Here is a 17579-nt window from a genome sequence, read left to right on the forward strand (position 1 = left end):
CTCGGTGAGCATACGCAGGTGTTTACTGGACAACATCACAAAGCTGGGCCACCTACTAGACGAAGGAGGCTGGATACCAGCGGAAGAGCTGAAAGCAGTGAGATCTTCGCGTCTAACAGCGAAACTGCAGGAAGAACTGTACGATTCACTACCAAGCAGCTAAAGAATGTACATTGCACAGAGACACGAGACTGCTCATGACACGAGGAACAACGTGGAGTTTCCGGGTCTTCGTTTTCTTCCTGCGGTGAGAGTGGAGGAGGAGGACGAAGTCACAGACTCCATCTTGTCGTTCAAGACTCCACAGTCGAACCTTTTTAAGGACATGTCTAAGAAAGCCATGTACCAGATAACAGTAAAAGCGCTGCACAAAGACTCCTTGAGGAGACAAAAAGTCTCAAGGTGGCCAGGGATGTTGAACCCAGCCTTTCTTGTGCGGGACAGGTGGAGGACCCTGTATTAACCCCCTGTAAAGAAGCGTACTGCTGACATGCAGTGGAGGATTATTCACGGGGCAATAGCTATAGATGGACATGTGGCACACCTCAATCCAGCGGTGAAGGGGGAGTGTAGGTTTTGTGGGGTGAGGGAAGACTTCCCTGCTGAAAAATCCAGCATATACCAGCATGAATTCCATTTTTTTTCCATTCCGTTTTTACTGGTTCATGCTGGTATAGTGCTGGTATAATGCTGGTCAGTGCTGGTATAGTGCTGGTATAGATGGGTGGCCAGCATAGTCATGGTGTTATCAAGCAAAACGGGGCTGGTGTAGCTGGTTAACCAGTATGATCTTGCTGGAATGAGCTTTATGGGAACAACCTTTATTTTTACTTGTGTATGTTTCTGTGTAACACATTAATATAAGATTAAAACACAATATATTGCAATATATTTAATTATAAGTGTGTTATTTCTTTTGCTCCCTCTTTTGAATAAAGAACTGAAAGAACAAAGCTCAAAAAGCCTTGAATAAAAAAAGAATAAAAACATTTAAAAATCGTTCATTAGGGATTAAAGTGTCTCCACAAATTAAATATAGTAATACCAACAAATGTTGACCTCCCGGGCTGCATGAGGGAAGCAGCATATAAATCATACAGAATGATGGTTTTTGAAATATATAAATATAATCCATTTGTCTCAATTAAGAAGTAGTTAAGTTGTTTATCTGTTTTTTAGTAAAGCGGTAATGTGAAGAGATATTACCCAGCATCAGCGCTGCTAGGCAACCTTTAAAGCAACTATGTTCACTCTCTCTGGTTCTCTCTCTCTCTGGTTCTCTCTCTCTCTGGTTCTCTCTCTCTCTGGTTCTCTCTCTCTCTCTGGTTTTCTCTCTCTTTCTCTCTCTCTCTCTGCGCATGTGTGAGCGTGTAGTGAAGGTGCGAGTGAATACTCTATCTTTATTGCTTTTTTCCTTTATGTTGTATGTTGTGTGATTTGAGTGGGCATAGAGTGGTGTGTAGCGAGTAGTGTGTGTGTGTGTGTGTGTGAGACGTTGTAGCGGCTTGTGCCGAGGTCGGCACGAGCCTTTACTTTTTCCTCGCTTTTCAGCGCCATGGCGTTGACAAACCTGACCCGGAAGCATGGGTTTAAATTGCTACCGACTGTCGCGTGCACCGTAGAAGAGTGCGCTGCAGCGGTGGCTAAGCTATTCGGCGGTAGGAGCATTGTCTCTGATGGCCGCATGAACAAGGCTGTGGTGCTATTCATGGATGAGATCCACAAAGTTGAGTTGGTGGTCGCTAAAGGAGTTGTGATTAAGGACACACTAATCAAAGTTTTCCCCCTCAGCAGCCCCTCGAAAAGGGTTATTTTGTTCAATGTTCCCCCCTACATTGACAGTAAAGTACTGCTAGAACAACTGGCTAGATTTGGGAAACCAGTGTCTGAGATAAAACCAATTACAACAGGCTACAAAGATCCTGAGATGAAGCACATCTTGTACTACAGGAGATTTGTGTACATGATCTTAAACAACAGGGATGAGGATCTGAATATTGTGTCAAGGAAAATAAAGAAGAATTTGTCATTTTTGCATCTTCCGGAGTGTTAAAGTGTTTTTGGGTGTGGTCAGGAGGGACATATGTTCAGGAACTGTACTGAGAAAGAGGTTGATGGTGGTCGGGAGACAGGAACACAGAATGGGAGAGACTAGCATGACAGTGAGAAAAGCAGTGTACAGACAATAAAGCAGGAGGAAATAAAACAGCAAAGCAGTAACACAGTGGGTCAAGAAGGAAAAGAGAAAACAACTGGGCCAGAAGCAGAACAGATGGAGACGGGAAAGGAAAATCCAAAAGTTAATAATGACGATCCAGGACAGAACACAGGGACGGTTGGACATCAGAGTAGCGAGGAGTCTGTAGCTACAGACAACACGGATCTGATCACAGCTGATGCAGGTTTCACTGTGGTCAGATCCAAAAGAAAGTCTAAAGCAAGCAGTAGTGGCCCTCAGACTAGGAAGAAAGGGCATGTGGAGACAGAATGAGAAAAAGAAATTGTAGACGGTCAAGAAGCAGTGATGCAGTCGGGCAGTGAGCAAGACACCAACACTGACACAGACAGTGACGAGGCCAAACATGACAAGGAACAGGCACGTGTATACACGGCTAAGGAGATATAAAGGTTTCTCCAAAAAACGAAGAACATGAAGGGAGTTAAAATAGACCAGCACTTCCCCGACAGACAAAGCTTTGTAGACTCAGCCGCGGACATCATAAGGGACAAAAATAAAAGCTTCACACACCAAGAAATTTATCGTTTAAAAAAGCTCGTAACGAGGACAAGACAAGATTTGTTGTGCGACGAGGATGAAAGTGCATGACTTACTACTCTGTGACGTAATGCTGGTCTTTTTCTATGTTATACTTTTTCTTTTTCTTATGTCTGATTTTAACATTGCTTCTTTAAATATACGGGGAGGAAGGGATGCTAGAAAAAGAGCAGAACTGTATGAGATAATGAGACTAAAGCATGTAGATGCGATGTTTATACAGGAAACACATAGTGATAAAGAAAATGAGTCCAGATGGTTGATGGAATGGGAAGGTGAAGTTGTTTTAAGTTCGCTAAGTTCTGTAAGCGCTGGAGTGGGCATTCTCTTTCCCAAACATTTTGCACCAGAATCCTACACCACACAAGAGATTATTGCTGGTAGACTAATGTTGGTTAAGGCTAAATATGAACTTTTTAATCTTGTTCTTATTAACATATATGCCCCAACTAATGGCCCAGAACGAGTGTTATTTCTAAATAAATTATGTGAGCTTTTATCCAGCTGTGATTTTAAAGATTATCTGTTTTTAGGAGGAGATTTTAACTGTACTCAAAACGACACAGTAGACAGAAACCACACAGAACCCCACGCAGCATCAAAGTATGCACTAACACGTCTGATTACATCTCATGATCTAGTAGACGTGTGGAGAAGGCAACATGTGAATGTGAAACAATACACATGAGTGCACTGCAGAGACAATTTTATTTTGCTAGCTAGATTGGACAGATTTTATTGTTTTAAACATAATTTCAATGTTTTTAAAACTAGCGAAATAATACCTGTTAGTTTCTCAGACCATTTTTTAGTCAGATGTAGAGTTTTTATTGCTAATTTTAAGCATAGAAGTGCATACTGGCATTTTAATGTTTCTTTGCTGAATGATGCTAATTTTATTGAGTCTTTTAGATTTTTCTGGACCTCTTTTAGAAAAGAAGAGATTTCTCCTCCTGTAAACAGTGGTGGGACCATGGGAAGGTTTTAATCCAGCAGCTCTGTCAGGAGTACACTGCCAATGTCACAAGAAACATCACCAAGTCATTAAGAGAGCTGGAGATAGATATAGTGGAACTCCAGGCTTTAACTGAGTCCACAGGAAACAGAGGACATTTTGAGATCCTCAAAGCAAAAAAAGCTTTCTATTGGGCACAAAAGCAGAAGGAGCTCTCGTCCGTTCACGCTTCAAGGAAGCCAACGACATCGATGCCCCCTCATGGTTCTTCTTCAGACTGGAAAAAAAGAACGGACAGAGCAGATTCATGCACACACTACTCACGACGGACGGTCAACACATAACACACTGTGATGACATTAGATGGTACCCCACATGCTTTTACAGGGATCTGTATGAGAGCAAGCACAGTGACAACCAAGAGCTGTTACGGGTTTTTCACAGAGGGCTCCCGAAGGTGTCTCATGAGGATAATGCTGCACTGGATGACCCGCTGGTTCTGGAGGAGCTGCAGGCCGCCCTGAACTCAATGGCGGGAGGTAAGGCACCTGGAATAGACGGCCTACCAATAGAATTCTACAGGTTCTTCTGGCAGGAACTGGGGGAGGATCTCCTGGAGGTTCTCACCGAAAGCTGTGAGGAAGGGTGTCTACCCCTGAGCAGCCGGAGGGTCGTACTCACACTTCTCCCCAAAAAAGGTGATCTACAAGACATCAAGAACTGGCGTCCAGTGTCACTGCTCTGCACGGACTACAAGATAATGTCCAAAGCGCTGGCTAACCGTCTCAGGGATGTTATGGACTCCATAATACATGTTGACCAGACATACTGTGTACCCAATAGATCCATCATTGATAACGTTTCTCTGATTCGGGACATTTTGGACGTCTCCAGCTCATTGGCAAGTGACCTTGGTCTGATTTCACTGGATCAAGAAAAAGCTTTTGACAGGGTTGAGCACCAATACCTCTGGAAAACTCTGGAGGCTTTTGGTCTCAACCCCAGTCTTATAGCGATGATAAAGGTGATGTACCAAGATGTTGAAAGTGTACTCAAGATCAATGGAGGGTTAAGCGCTCCTTTTAATGTAAATCGGGGAATCAGACAAGGCTGCTCATTGTCAGGTATGTTATACACGCTTTCAATCGAACCGTTTTTTACACAGATTGCGAGTGTCTTTAAATGGTTTTGTTCTTCCTGGTTTTAATGCTCCACATGTTTTATCTGCGTATGCTGATGACATTATGGTTCTAATACAGAACCAAAATGATATCAAGGTCTTAGAAAACGTGGTTGCTGATTTTAGTCAAGTTTCTTCATCAAGAATCAACTGGCAAAAGAGTGAAGCCATTACGGTAGGGAAGTGGAACCTTGGCTTACCAAAGTTAAAAAGTGGGCTGAAGTGGACAAAAGATTTTAGATAATTAGGGATCTTTTTAAATGATGAAAAGAAAAACTGGGAAGGTCTATTAGGAAAAATAAAAGGCAAACTAAAAAAATGGGAATGGCTTAAACCAAATATGTCTTTAAGGGTTTAAGCCATTCGCAGGCGGAGGGTGCTGGTGGCCAACAATTTAGTGGCCTCAACACTGTGGCATCGCCTGGCCTGCCTGGAGCCCCCTACAGGCCTTGTTGAAAAAATTCAAGCCGCACTGGTGAATTTTGTATGGGACAAGTTACACTGGGTCCCTCAGTGTGTTCTCTTCCTCCCTAAGGACGAAGGAGGGCAGGGCCTGGTAGATATTCGAAGTAGAATCGCAACTTTTCGGTTTCAAACAATACAAAAATACCTGATCGGGTCTGATTCCCTGATATGGAGAGATTTTATGAGTTTTATTCTGAGAAAAGTCAATGGTTTTAGTTGTGATCGCACTTTATTTTTAATGGACCCCAGTGTTTTAAATGTTTCTAATATGTCTAATTTTTATAAAAGTGTATTTAAAGCATGGACTCTGTTTGAACGTGGATCCCAAGGCCCGGCGGTCTCACTGTATTGGCTCCTAGAAGAGCCTTTGGTGGGAGGAGGATGACTGGACATCAGAGACACTTCTGCAGGCCTCACACAAACTCTGCTGTGCCGGAATTTCACGACCTTGAGGAGACTGGTGGACGCTGCAGGACCAAACTTCAGGAACACGAGAGCAGTGGCCAAAGAACTTGGGATACGATCACTACGACACACTGAACACAACATCAGTGTATGGACTAACAGGTTATCAAAAGAGGAACTGCTTTTATTGAAGGAGTATCACGAAGGGACTGAAACACCGGATAGAGGCGACCCTTTCCCTGAACTGTACTGTTACCAAAGCTTCATGGCTTTAATGGGTTGTACCTCGATGCAGAAAAAAGACATGTTTTACCTATTTATGAAACGAAAGGAAAAGACATTTACAAATGTTGTGTGAAAACTGTAAACAAAAGAAAGCTAGAGGGGAGGAAAGACACGGTGTGGAGGGACAAGCTGGGGGTTTTAGATGACACTAAACCGACGTGGAGAGTTTTTTATAAATTACCACTAAGGAAGAGAGCAGGCGATTTACAGTGGAGGATTTTACATGGAGCGGTGGGGGTTAATGTTTTAATCTCTAAGATAAATCCAGATGTTTTAAAGACTTGTCCTTTTTGCACAGAAACTGTTTTTCACTGTTTTTTACAATGCAAAAGACTTAACCCTCTGTTTGAGCTGCTGAAAACACTTTTTATCTCTTTTAGTGAAACATGGTCCCAGGTAGGTTTTATTTTTGGAGCTGGGTACAAAAAAAGAGAAAAACAGAAATGGGAACTGATTAATTTTATTGTCGGGGAAGCAAAGATGGCCATTTACATGAGTCGAAAAAACAAAATAGAAAAAAAAGGATTGATCAGTCCCATTTCTGTTTTCAAGGCTCTAGTGAAAGCTAGAGTCAAAATAGATTTTAATTTTTTTAAGGCAATGAATGATTTGAGCGCTTTTATGTTGAAATGGTGTTATGCAAATATCTGTTTTATTGATGATGATGAGCTAATTTTTAACACCCTTTTACACTAAATAACATTTTTTAAGGAAAAGTGCTGCTAGTTTTTAACATATTGTAATTTATTGCTTATTTAATAAAGCTGAGTTAAAAATCAAAATCTCTTTCTCTCTCTCTCTGGTTCGCTCTCTCTCTGCGCATGCATGGCGGAAGAGTGAGCATGGCGTGTGGAGCGTGTGAGAGCGGTTGGCGTTTTGCCATTTTTTTCAGCACTAAGTGCAATTTGTTCCGTTTTAAACATCTCGGACATTTCTTATTTACTCGTGTGAGAGTGTGTGTGTGTAAGAGGAGAATATAGTTGTGTGTGCACGTGAGTGCGGCGTGTATGTGTGTGTGTGTGTGTGTGAGTAGCGTGTCGGAGCAGCATGGCGATGGCGGATCCGAACGCGAAGTTGTGTGAAAGTTTGACTCGCCGGCGCGGTGTGAGAGTGGTGTGTGCGGCGAGTGTAGAGGAGTGTGTGTTGGCCATCGGTGATGTACTGGGCACGAGAATGTTGTCGCTGCCTCTAGAATGAACAGTGCAATCGTTGTCTTTCTGAATGATGTTGATAGAGTTAGGAAGCTGACTCAGAAAGGCTTAAATTAGTTCCTGCCCTCAGTTCTCCTGCCAAAAGAGTGGTTCTGTCTAATGTCCCTGTTTTTATAACTGATGAAATGATTGGTAAAGAGTTGACTCGGTACGGGCGAATGGTCTCCCCCATTAAGAGACTCCCCCTTTGATGCAAGACATTTTAGGAAGGAAGGAGCATTTATTGATGTAGAAATCTTTCGTTTAAAGAAATTGATCACTAAGGTGAACAGGGAATACTCTGATGACTGATAGTATGTGTGGTGTTTTTTATACTAGAGAGGTTCTTACCCTCTATTGTGTTTTATCAATTTTATTTTTCTTAAATGACTGGAATCAATGTTGCGAGTCTAAATATTAATGGAGCTAGAGAACATAAGAGAGTAAAGCTATATGAACTGTTAAAACAGAAGCGCATTGATGTTGTCATGCTTCAGGAAACCCACAGTGATGTCAATAATACTGCTGATTGGGTGAAGGACTGGGATTGGTTGGCCATTTTAAGTCACAGCACAACACTCAGTGGTGGGGTTGCCTTGCTTTTTACTCGCAATTTTATTCCCTGTTCTTACAGTTGAAAACTGAAAAAGTGAAAACTTTTTATGAGAATGAGGTTTTAGTTTTTATCTGTGTGTACGCTCCCACCAATGCAGTGGAGAGGATGGCTTTCTTAGATAAGCTTGGCAACGTTAATTTTGGCCGGTGATTTTAACTGTGCTGCAGATATTTTGGATCGGAACCACACAGAACCTCATGCAGCATCCCGTAAACGCCTGATGGAGATTATGGAGACCCACGAGTTAGATGATATATGGAGGAATTTCAATAAAAAACAGAGACAGTACACGTGGGCCCATGCTATTGATAACACGCTCTCCCTGGCAAGATTGGATCGTTTTTATGGTTTTAAGCATCAACTTACTCTTTTTACAAAGTGTTTTATTGTTCCAGTAGGTATCTCTGACCATAGTATGGTACACTGTACAAAAGTGTACAGTGAAAGAATGTAAAGCCTAGGAGTGCCTACTGGCATTTTAACATTGCACTTTTAGAAGATGCTAATTTTAGAGAGTCTTTTATTTTTTTATGGAATTGTTTTAAATCTCAGAAGGCAGCTTTTAGCTCATTACAGCAGTGGTGGGAGGTGACTAAGTCACAAATTAAAGATTTTTGTCAACAGTACACTCTCAATGTCACAAGAGACATTGTTAGATCTCTGAAAGCTCTGGAGATAGAAATAGTGGAACTCCAGCATTTGGAGGCCACAGGAAATCGAGGGCATATTGAAGCACTCAAGAGTAAAAAGACCAAAATGAATGACCTGTTAGACATCACAGCACAGGGGGCGCTGGTCCGCTCACGCTTTAAAAGGATGAATGAGATGGATGCTCCTTCTAAGTTCTTCTTCAGTTTAGAGCAAAAAAATGGACAGAAAAGGTACATACATGCTTTGCGAACAGAATCAGGGGACCTCTCATCAGAGACCACTGAAATTCGCAAGCAGACAGTGAGCTTCTACTCAAAGCTATACAGCAGTGAGCGGTCAGGGGCACAGTTGGTGGAGGAGAGTTTCTTGGAGGGCCTTCCAAAGCTCTCTGAGCAATCAGCCAGAGAGCTGGACGACGAACTGACACTGGAGGAGCTTCACAAGGCTCTCCAGGGGATGCAGAATGGACGGGCGCCAGGTATGGACGGTCTCCCTGTTGAGTTCTATAAGGCATTCTGGGCAGTTATAGGGCAGGACGTGCTGGATGTCCTAAGAGACAGCGTGAGGGGAGGTAGACTCCCCTTGAGCTGCAGAAGGGCCGTCCTGACACTGCTGCCAAAAAAGGGAGACCTGATGGACCTGAGGAAGACCTGATAGGTCTATATTCGACAATGTACATTTAATTTGTGACATTTTGGATGTCTCCAGACTATTGGGCTTAAAGACTGGTCTGATTTTTCTGGATCAGGAAAAGGCATTTTACCGTTATGCTCCAGGTTACAGTCTTTCTTTGTGTTTTTACGGAGCTTCTTAAGGTCTTTTGATGTTGATTTTACTTTTCAGTGTTTTATTCTTGGTTTTAAATACGTCAGGAGAGACCGGTTCAGGTGCCAACTGATCAATTTTATCTTTGGTCAGGCAAAAATGGCAATATACCTGAGCCAAAAAAACAAAATTGCTCAAAATGCAGACTGTGAGTCAAAAGTAATCTTCTCCAGACTTATTAAATCAAGAGTACTGACGGATTTTAATTTCTATAAAAGCATGTATAACCTGCACATGTTTCAGTCAGTGTGGTGTGGTAATACCACAAAAAATGTTCTATGCGCAGTCATTGAGGGAGAACTGTGCTTTGCACCAGAGCTAAGCTAATGATGATGATTATTATCAGTTTACCTAATTTATTTGAGTTTTTTTAATACTCTTATTTATTTATTTATTGAGTCACTCTGATTGTTGTTATTTTACGTGACTTGTGCAAATAAAGGATGTTAAAAAGCCAAAAAAAAGTCTCTCTCTCTCTCTCTCTCTCTCTCTCTCTCTCTGGTTCTCATTCTCTCTCTCTCTGGTTCTCATTCTCTCTCTCTCTGGTTCTCTCTCTCTGGTTCTCTCTATTACTAGCAGTTTTTGGTGAAAAAATTTGTTCTACATTATTGGGAGAAGAATTGCATAAAAATCTTTTCTGATAATGTTGCAGACTTTCTGTACAGAGTACATTGTTCTTTCTCTCACACACACATTCCTTCTCTCTCTTACACACACAAATACCTTGACCGCCACGTCCGTGCTACTGTGGCTAAAGGTAAGGCTCGCACGCACTGCTTACCTGGTGCTCGTGTTCTTGATGTCGCTGCACATGTACCCATGGTTGTGAGCAGAAACACCGGAGCTGTGGTTCTTCATGCCGGCACGAACAACACCAGCCTGAGGCAGTCGGAGATCCTGAAGAGGGACTTCAACACCCTGGTGGAGACGGTTCGCAGCACAGCGCCTGCGGCGAGGATCATCGTGTCTGGACCTCTTCCCACGTACCAGCGAGGAATCGAAAGATTCAGTAGACTTTTTGCTTTAAAGTAATGGTTACAGTCATGGTGTCAGGCTCAGAATTTACTGTTTATTGATAACTGGAATGATTTCTGGGAGCGTCCTAGGCTGTTCCGTGCTGATGGCCTGTACCCCAGCAGAGTTGAGGTTTTCTCTCAGACCACATCTCCAGGGTGCTGCACACCTTCTGACTGGTAAACTAGGATTTTAAATCTAAATTTTAATAGCCGTCCTTCACCTTGTCACATTGATACAAATGTATCCCATAGAAACTGTCTGTTCCGAGTAGTAAGATCAAAAAGTAAATGCATGAGAAGTTCTCATAATTATCTTACTGTAATTAGATCAGAAAAATGGCAAAGAAACAAACAAAAACAGTTTTGGCTTCTGAACATTTGATCACTTGCACATTCTTGAACATTCTGAACACTTGAACATTCTGAACAAGTTTTGGCTTCTGAACATTAGATCACTTGCACCCAAAACACTTATTGTAAATAAAATCATCTCAAAAAATAGCCTTACTGAACTCTGCCTTACTGAAACTTGGACTAAACCAAATGAATACATCGGTCTAAACGAGTCTACACCATCAGGATATATCTATAAGCATGAGCCTCGTCAGACTGGTCGTGGAGGTGGTATTGCCACTATTTTTAGTGATTTCCTTACTGTTACTCAGAACACAGTATAGATTTAATTTTTTTGAAGTGCTTGTTCTTAATGTCACACTCTTGCACATGCACACGAAAAAATCCATGATGTCAGGGCCCTAGACTGATTTTCTTAGAGAGTTTGCAGATTTTCTTTCGGACCTATTGGTTAACTTTGATAAAGTATGCTTTATCATTCATGTTGACAACACAAACGATGCTTTAGGACTCACATTTATGGACTTACTAAACTCATTTGTGATTATCATCTTAATCACACACTAGATTTAATAATATCACACAGAATAGATGTCACTGATATAGATATCATACCTCAAAGTGATGACATCACAGACCATTACCTCATAATGTACACACAACCTGTAGAACAGACTAACTGTGTCTCACCATGTTATCGACTCAGTAGAACTATTATTCCGACCACTAAAGACAGATTCACAAATAACCTGCCTGATCTGTCTGGACTTCTTACTGTACCCTTACACACACATACGATCTAGATGTAATGACTAACAGCATAGGTGCTATATTCAGTCTCACCTAAAGCTCTAGACACACAACTACAATGCTTTACAAGTACAGGACAGGAAGAATTAGATAAACTTATTACTATAGCCAAATCAACAACTTGTTCACTACACCCCACTACAACTATCAAATTACAGACCTATTTCACACCTTCGGTTGATGTCTAAAATACTTGAAAACATTGTGTCTGTTCAACTCAGCTCCTTCTTACAGGAGAACAATATCTTCGAAGAGTTTCAAATAGGCTCTCAGGTCCCATCATAGCACAGAAACTGCACTTGTGAAAGTCACAAACGTCTTGTTCTTAGCTTCGGACAAAGACTGTATGTCCCTATTAGTTCTACTTGACCTTAGTGCTGCATTCGACACTAAAGATCACAACATTCTCCTAGATCACTTACAAAATTACACAGGTAATCATGGACAGGCTTTAAGTTGGTTTAGATCCTACCTATCCGATCGATACCATTTTGTAGAATTAAATGGTAAATCCTCCAGTTTATTGCCAGTTAATTATGGGGTCCCTCAAGGATCAGTTCTAGGACCTCTGCTTTTCTCAATATAAATGCTTCCATTAGGGAACATTATTAGAAGACATGGGATTAGTTTCCACTGCTATGCAGATGACACAGTTATATATCTCATCAAAACCAGATGAAATAGCTAAAGTGTCCAAGTTAACTCAATGCCTTAGAGAGATAAAAGACTGGATGAGCTGCAATTTAATGTCGTTAAACTTATAGGTCCAAAAACCAGTACATAGAAACTCTCACAATTTAACTTCTATTTAGAGGGATGTACTGTTACTAGTAGCTCAACAGTGAAAGACCTGCGTGTTATATTAGACAGCAACTTGTCTTTTGAAAATCATATCGCCAATACTGGACTATTGTAATGCGTCCAGTATGCTAATTGACCTGCAACAATTAGGGTTGATAGCAACCATTCTGAAATTTATGCTATTTTCTTCTTAGTTAAAATGTAGGCTGTTCCTAGGAGAGGATGGTTGTGATTTATTGATCATTGGTTTTGCTACAAGCATGCTTTTCCTGCAACACACTGCTTAAGCACACGCCAGATGGGACTCGAACCCACAATCCCTGGCTTAGGAAGCCAGTGCTTTATCCATTAGGCCACTGCTGTTTTAAACAGCTGGCATTTTGGGTTTCTGCTAGAGGCATCTAAGAGCTAACCTGGAACAAATATGAACATTAATCCATTTAATTTTTATTAGAAATTAGGGTGCTCTTAGCAGAGGATGGTTTTGATCCATCGACCACTGGGTTATGGGCCCAGCACGCTTCCGCTGTGCCACTCTGCTTCAGCACAGCTTTCAAAAGGGACTCAAACCTACAATCCCTGGCTTAGGAGGCCACTGGAGCATGGCTGTGTTAAGTCACTGCTGTTTTGATTTTCTGGCATTTTGGGTTTTTGCTGGAGGGATCTAAGAGCAACAAATACAAACATTAAGCAATTTCATTTTTATTAGAAAGTAGGCCGCTCTTAGCAGAGGATGGTTTCGATCCATCGACCTCTGGGTTATGGGCCCAGCACGCTTCCGCTGCGCCACTCTGCTTCAACACAATGGCCAAATTGGACTCAAACCTACAATAGGTGGCCAGTGCCTTATCAGTTAGGTCACTGCTGTTTTAAGTTTCTGGTGTTTTGGGTTTCTGCTGAAGGCATCTAAGAGCTAAACTGAAATGTCTTTGGACAAAACCCATTGTCTTTGACGCAAGAGGCCAAAGGTTCATCCAGTAGGCCACCGGGATTGTGGCGATGACCTGCAACAATTAGGGTTGATAGCAACCATTCTGAAATTTATGCCATTTTCTTCTTAGTTAAAATGAAGGCTGTTCCTAGGAGAGGAGGGTTGTGATTTATTGATCACTTGGTTTTTTTTGAACATTAAGCCATTTAATTTTTATTAGAAAGTAGGCTGCTCTTAGCAGAGGATGGTTTCGATCCATCGACCAGAGGATGGTTCTGCTGTTTTGAGTTTCTGGCATTTTGGGTATCTGCTGGAGGCATCTAAGAGCTAAACTGAAAAGTTATTGGACAAAACCCATTTTCTTTGCTGGACATGGGATGCCTAGGAAACAACAAAATATCTAAATAAATTAGACTTTTAATAAATATTTTCATATATTTCATATATGATTCTGTTTTATTTTTAAAAAGTCTCCACAAATCTAAAACAATTCCTTTTCTTTTGGCTATGATTCTTCTCTCACATATTAGACTTTTCATTAACATCATACTAGTGCTAATTTCATCACCTATTTTTAATTTAGTCTTAGTCTTGTGCCAAATGTCCTTGTTAGTTTTAGTCATATTTAGTCATTCACATATTTTTTTTGTTAGTCTTAGTTTTAGTCGACTAAAAGTCTCGTCATTTTAGTCTGGTTTTAGTCAAAAAATTGTAGCTTGACCACATCTGGAATCTACTGTAAGAATAAATACAACGAGCCCTCATTAAATGCAATAATATCAGGAACACAAGTGTTATAGTGGAAATAAATAACTTAATGAAAAGCCTAAGATCAAAACTGTAGGGGTGTGTGTGTGTGTGTGTATATGTATATATATATATATATATATATATATATATATATATATATATATATATATATGTATGTATGTATGTATGTATTGCACACACCATTATTGATGATATTTGGAGCAATGTTACATGTAATTGTTAAACTTGATTCCCTTACATATACATTTGCTTTTACGCCTAATTATTCATTTTGATTATGATGTGATTGTGACAGGGGGGTGGGAAGAGGTTTCAGGTTGGTGGTGCTGAGTTTTTTCTGTCACCACTTTTGAATAAGAAACAATAATGAGACTATAAAACTCGTCAAAACTCTTCGAATCACAAAAGTATCAGTGAGAAATCTCGTTTAAACAGTGCATACACTCGAACTTGACTGCACATCACATTTTTTTACTTTATTGATGCTGCTTTTAATCGTAATGCAAAGACCGGCCATCGGGACATAAGCTGTCATGTACAATAAAAGAGCCTGTGCAGCGACAGGAAATATAATTTAACACAAAAAGCCTGTATAGACGGTGGACTTGCGCTCATGAGTTTTTATTTATTTATTTATTTTTTTTGAGCGGCGTGTGGACGAATTGTTTCTACGCACACACTTATTTCTTGATAACAGACCGCTGTGAACTATAACACATCGATGCCATGAAAAACAGAGCATTGCCATGGACACACAGGATTCCGTAGAGAAGGAGCGCACCATTTTCTTTAGCGGAAACAATACAATTGTTTTTAAATCAATAAACTTTTTAAATCATCATTTTGTGTCAAATTATCGATTTATTTGGTAGGTAGCAATATAATAAGCGGGATCCGCTTCGCGGACCTGTAACTTGAGCAACAGCGTGAAGCCGCGAACTCGTGCTGAATATTTTAAAGGCGTAACAGCTGATGAAAAAGCAGAGACAATTGTAGACGAAAATGAAGAGAGATTTTATCTTAGTTTTTATTTTATACAAAACATTTTCGTCTCGTCTTTTTTCGTCAACAATAATGCATGTTAATTTAGTCTTAGTCTGCGTTTTTGGACAGTGGTGCAGTCTTGTCATCGTCTTGTCTTAGTCATGAAAAAAAAGGTTGTTGACGAACATATTTTGTCTCGTCTGACGAAATTAACACTACATCATACTCAAATTTACAAACTTTTTGTTTTGACTTCTTTTTGTCTCGACCTAACATTACCATTCTATTCCATTCCAAATCATTGTCATTCCAGTCCCCACTCACATTACTTTGTAATGTAATTACTTTCACATTACACATCACTTTACTTAAAACTTTACATTGTTTAAAAAACAATTCCAATTCTTTACAATGTAAAAACAGATGTAAAAACCCTTCCTCCCTTTCCTGACACACTTTACACATTGGACTTTGTTCAATTTCTATCTTGGTTAAGATTACGTCTGTAAATATTGCTTTAGGTCTTATAAAATATAAAGTTTCACTTTCACACACTTCCCTTTTATATTTTTCCATATAACGTCTTTTTTTAATCCTTCAAAAGTTTACACCCAGTACTCATTTGTATTTTGTTCCTTAAAAACTTTTTCCCTAAAACATTTTAACTGTACAGCTTTTAAAACCATAGAATTTTTATTCTTGTTTCATCCCTCAGTTCCTTCTGATCATATTCCTCTTTTGCCTCTTCCATTGCATCGATAAGAAACTGTTCTGGTAGAAACTCCTTTTTAAATTCATATAAAACGTCCTGTACTCTTGTTATCCCTGCTACCATCCACTTCTTAAAAAATATTACTTTCCCTTGTTTTAAAATGTTTTTGTTTAAGAACAGAGGTTGATTTAAAATGCTTTCTCTCCCTTGTGGAATGTGCTCAATAATCTTTAACAGCTTTCCCCAGGCATTTAACATTTCTCTATAAAATTCTGGTAATCCTTCTGTCATCCAATTTTTTGTTTTCATCCATAAAATTCCCTTGTCCAAATTAAAATTTGTTTATAAAATATTTCAGTGTTTTTTTTCCGTTCAAATTGGTTTTCTTCTTGTAGATATTTCTTGACTACTTTCACTCTTAGAATAATTTTGCTCTGTTCTACGTCCATTAAACCTAAGCCTCCCCTCTCCGCCACCCCTAAGATCATGTTGTAAGCTATTCTTGCTGGTTTACCCTCCCATAAAAAGTCACGAAAGCATTTTTTCAGCCTCTTTTCTGTCCAAACAGGCATATAATATACATATAGAACCTACCAAAGCTTAGACAAAGCTTAAACATTTAAAATGAAAACCTTCCAAGTTCAGTGCTCTTTGTTTCCAAACGTTTAGTCTCCATTCTATTCTTGTTAAAAGCTCCTCCCACATTTCCATCTCTTACTTTCTTCTTGTTTTTACCAATCAAAATGCCTAGAATTTTTATTTCATCTACTTCTTTAAAGTTAAAAGAGTCCATTAAAATCAATGCCTTCCCAAACCTCATGTATACTGTTTTGTCCTCATTTAATTTACTTCCCGAGCCTTTACAGTATTCCTTTATGATCTCCATAATGTGTTTGACACTTTCTTTCCCTTCTACAATTACCGTTGTATCATCCGCATATTGAAAAATTTTACCTTCTGCTTTACTTTCCTGTATTTATATTCCTCTCACTTTGTTTTTTTTTGTCCTATTGCTAATCTTAGGCGTTTGTACATTTCTCCAGGCTTTTGTACATCTTTACACACACACACACTAAAATTATAGATAGAATAGAATAGTTAATACAACTGAATTGATGTAAGAGCTCTTTCTGATATCCACTTTTGTTGTGGGTCTCAATGTCTGTGTCACGCGAGCTGAAACAACAGGCTGCTTACTGAAGCAAAGCTCAAAAGCATCAGCATGTTTCTGCCTGGTTTCAAACCAGGGACCTTTCACGTGTTAGGCGAACCTGATAACCGCTACACTACAGAAACTACAAAGTGCAACTTTGGGCTCTCAGTCTGAAAATAAATTAAGGAACCGACAAAAGGAAGAAAGAACCTTTCTCTTCATATGATTGCAATAGGAGATGAGCAGCCACGTGAAAACTGTCACACTATGTGGTAATCATTCTCGTTTCAGGGTTTTCCAGAAGGAACGGCCGACACAGAGCGCCAAACTCGACTCTTATTTCCTGTAAACCAAAAGCCCAAATCCTTGTTTTGAACCAGGGACCGTTCACGTGTAAGGCGAACGTGATAACCACTACACTACAGAAACCACAGCAAAGCTTTTTTGCTGAGGCCTGGGAAAGATTCAAAGTAACAATAAATTACAGTTACTAAAAAGCATCAACTTTCAGTCACCAAAGTTGGGATTATTGCAGTCAAGGTGTTGGTGGTATAGTGGTGAGCATAGCTGCCTTCCAAGCAGTTGACCTGGGTTCAATTCCTGGGCAATGTGCAACATTTAACAACAGAGCCAGGGCAAAAGAGACTGCCTGGAATGGGGAAGGAAAAAGGGAAAATTAGTAAAATAAGTGGAGGGGTT

The 17579-nt window shown here is 40.1% G+C and overlaps 1 non-coding gene across 1 annotated transcript; it reads right to left on the reverse strand.

The window, feature by feature from the left end:
• Positions 1-16950: 16950 nt before the first annotated feature.
• Positions 16951-17023, reverse strand: trnav-aac (transfer RNA valine (anticodon AAC)). The gene has a single exon. It is a non-coding gene; the product is annotated as a tRNA-Val (tRNA).
• Positions 17024-17579: the final 556 nt, after the last annotated feature.

Source organism: Tachysurus vachellii, chromosome 7 (genome assembly GCF_030014155.1).
Source record: "Tachysurus vachellii isolate PV-2020 chromosome 7, HZAU_Pvac_v1, whole genome shotgun sequence".
Classification (NCBI taxonomy): Eukaryota; Metazoa; Chordata; class Actinopteri; order Siluriformes; family Bagridae; genus Tachysurus; species Tachysurus vachellii.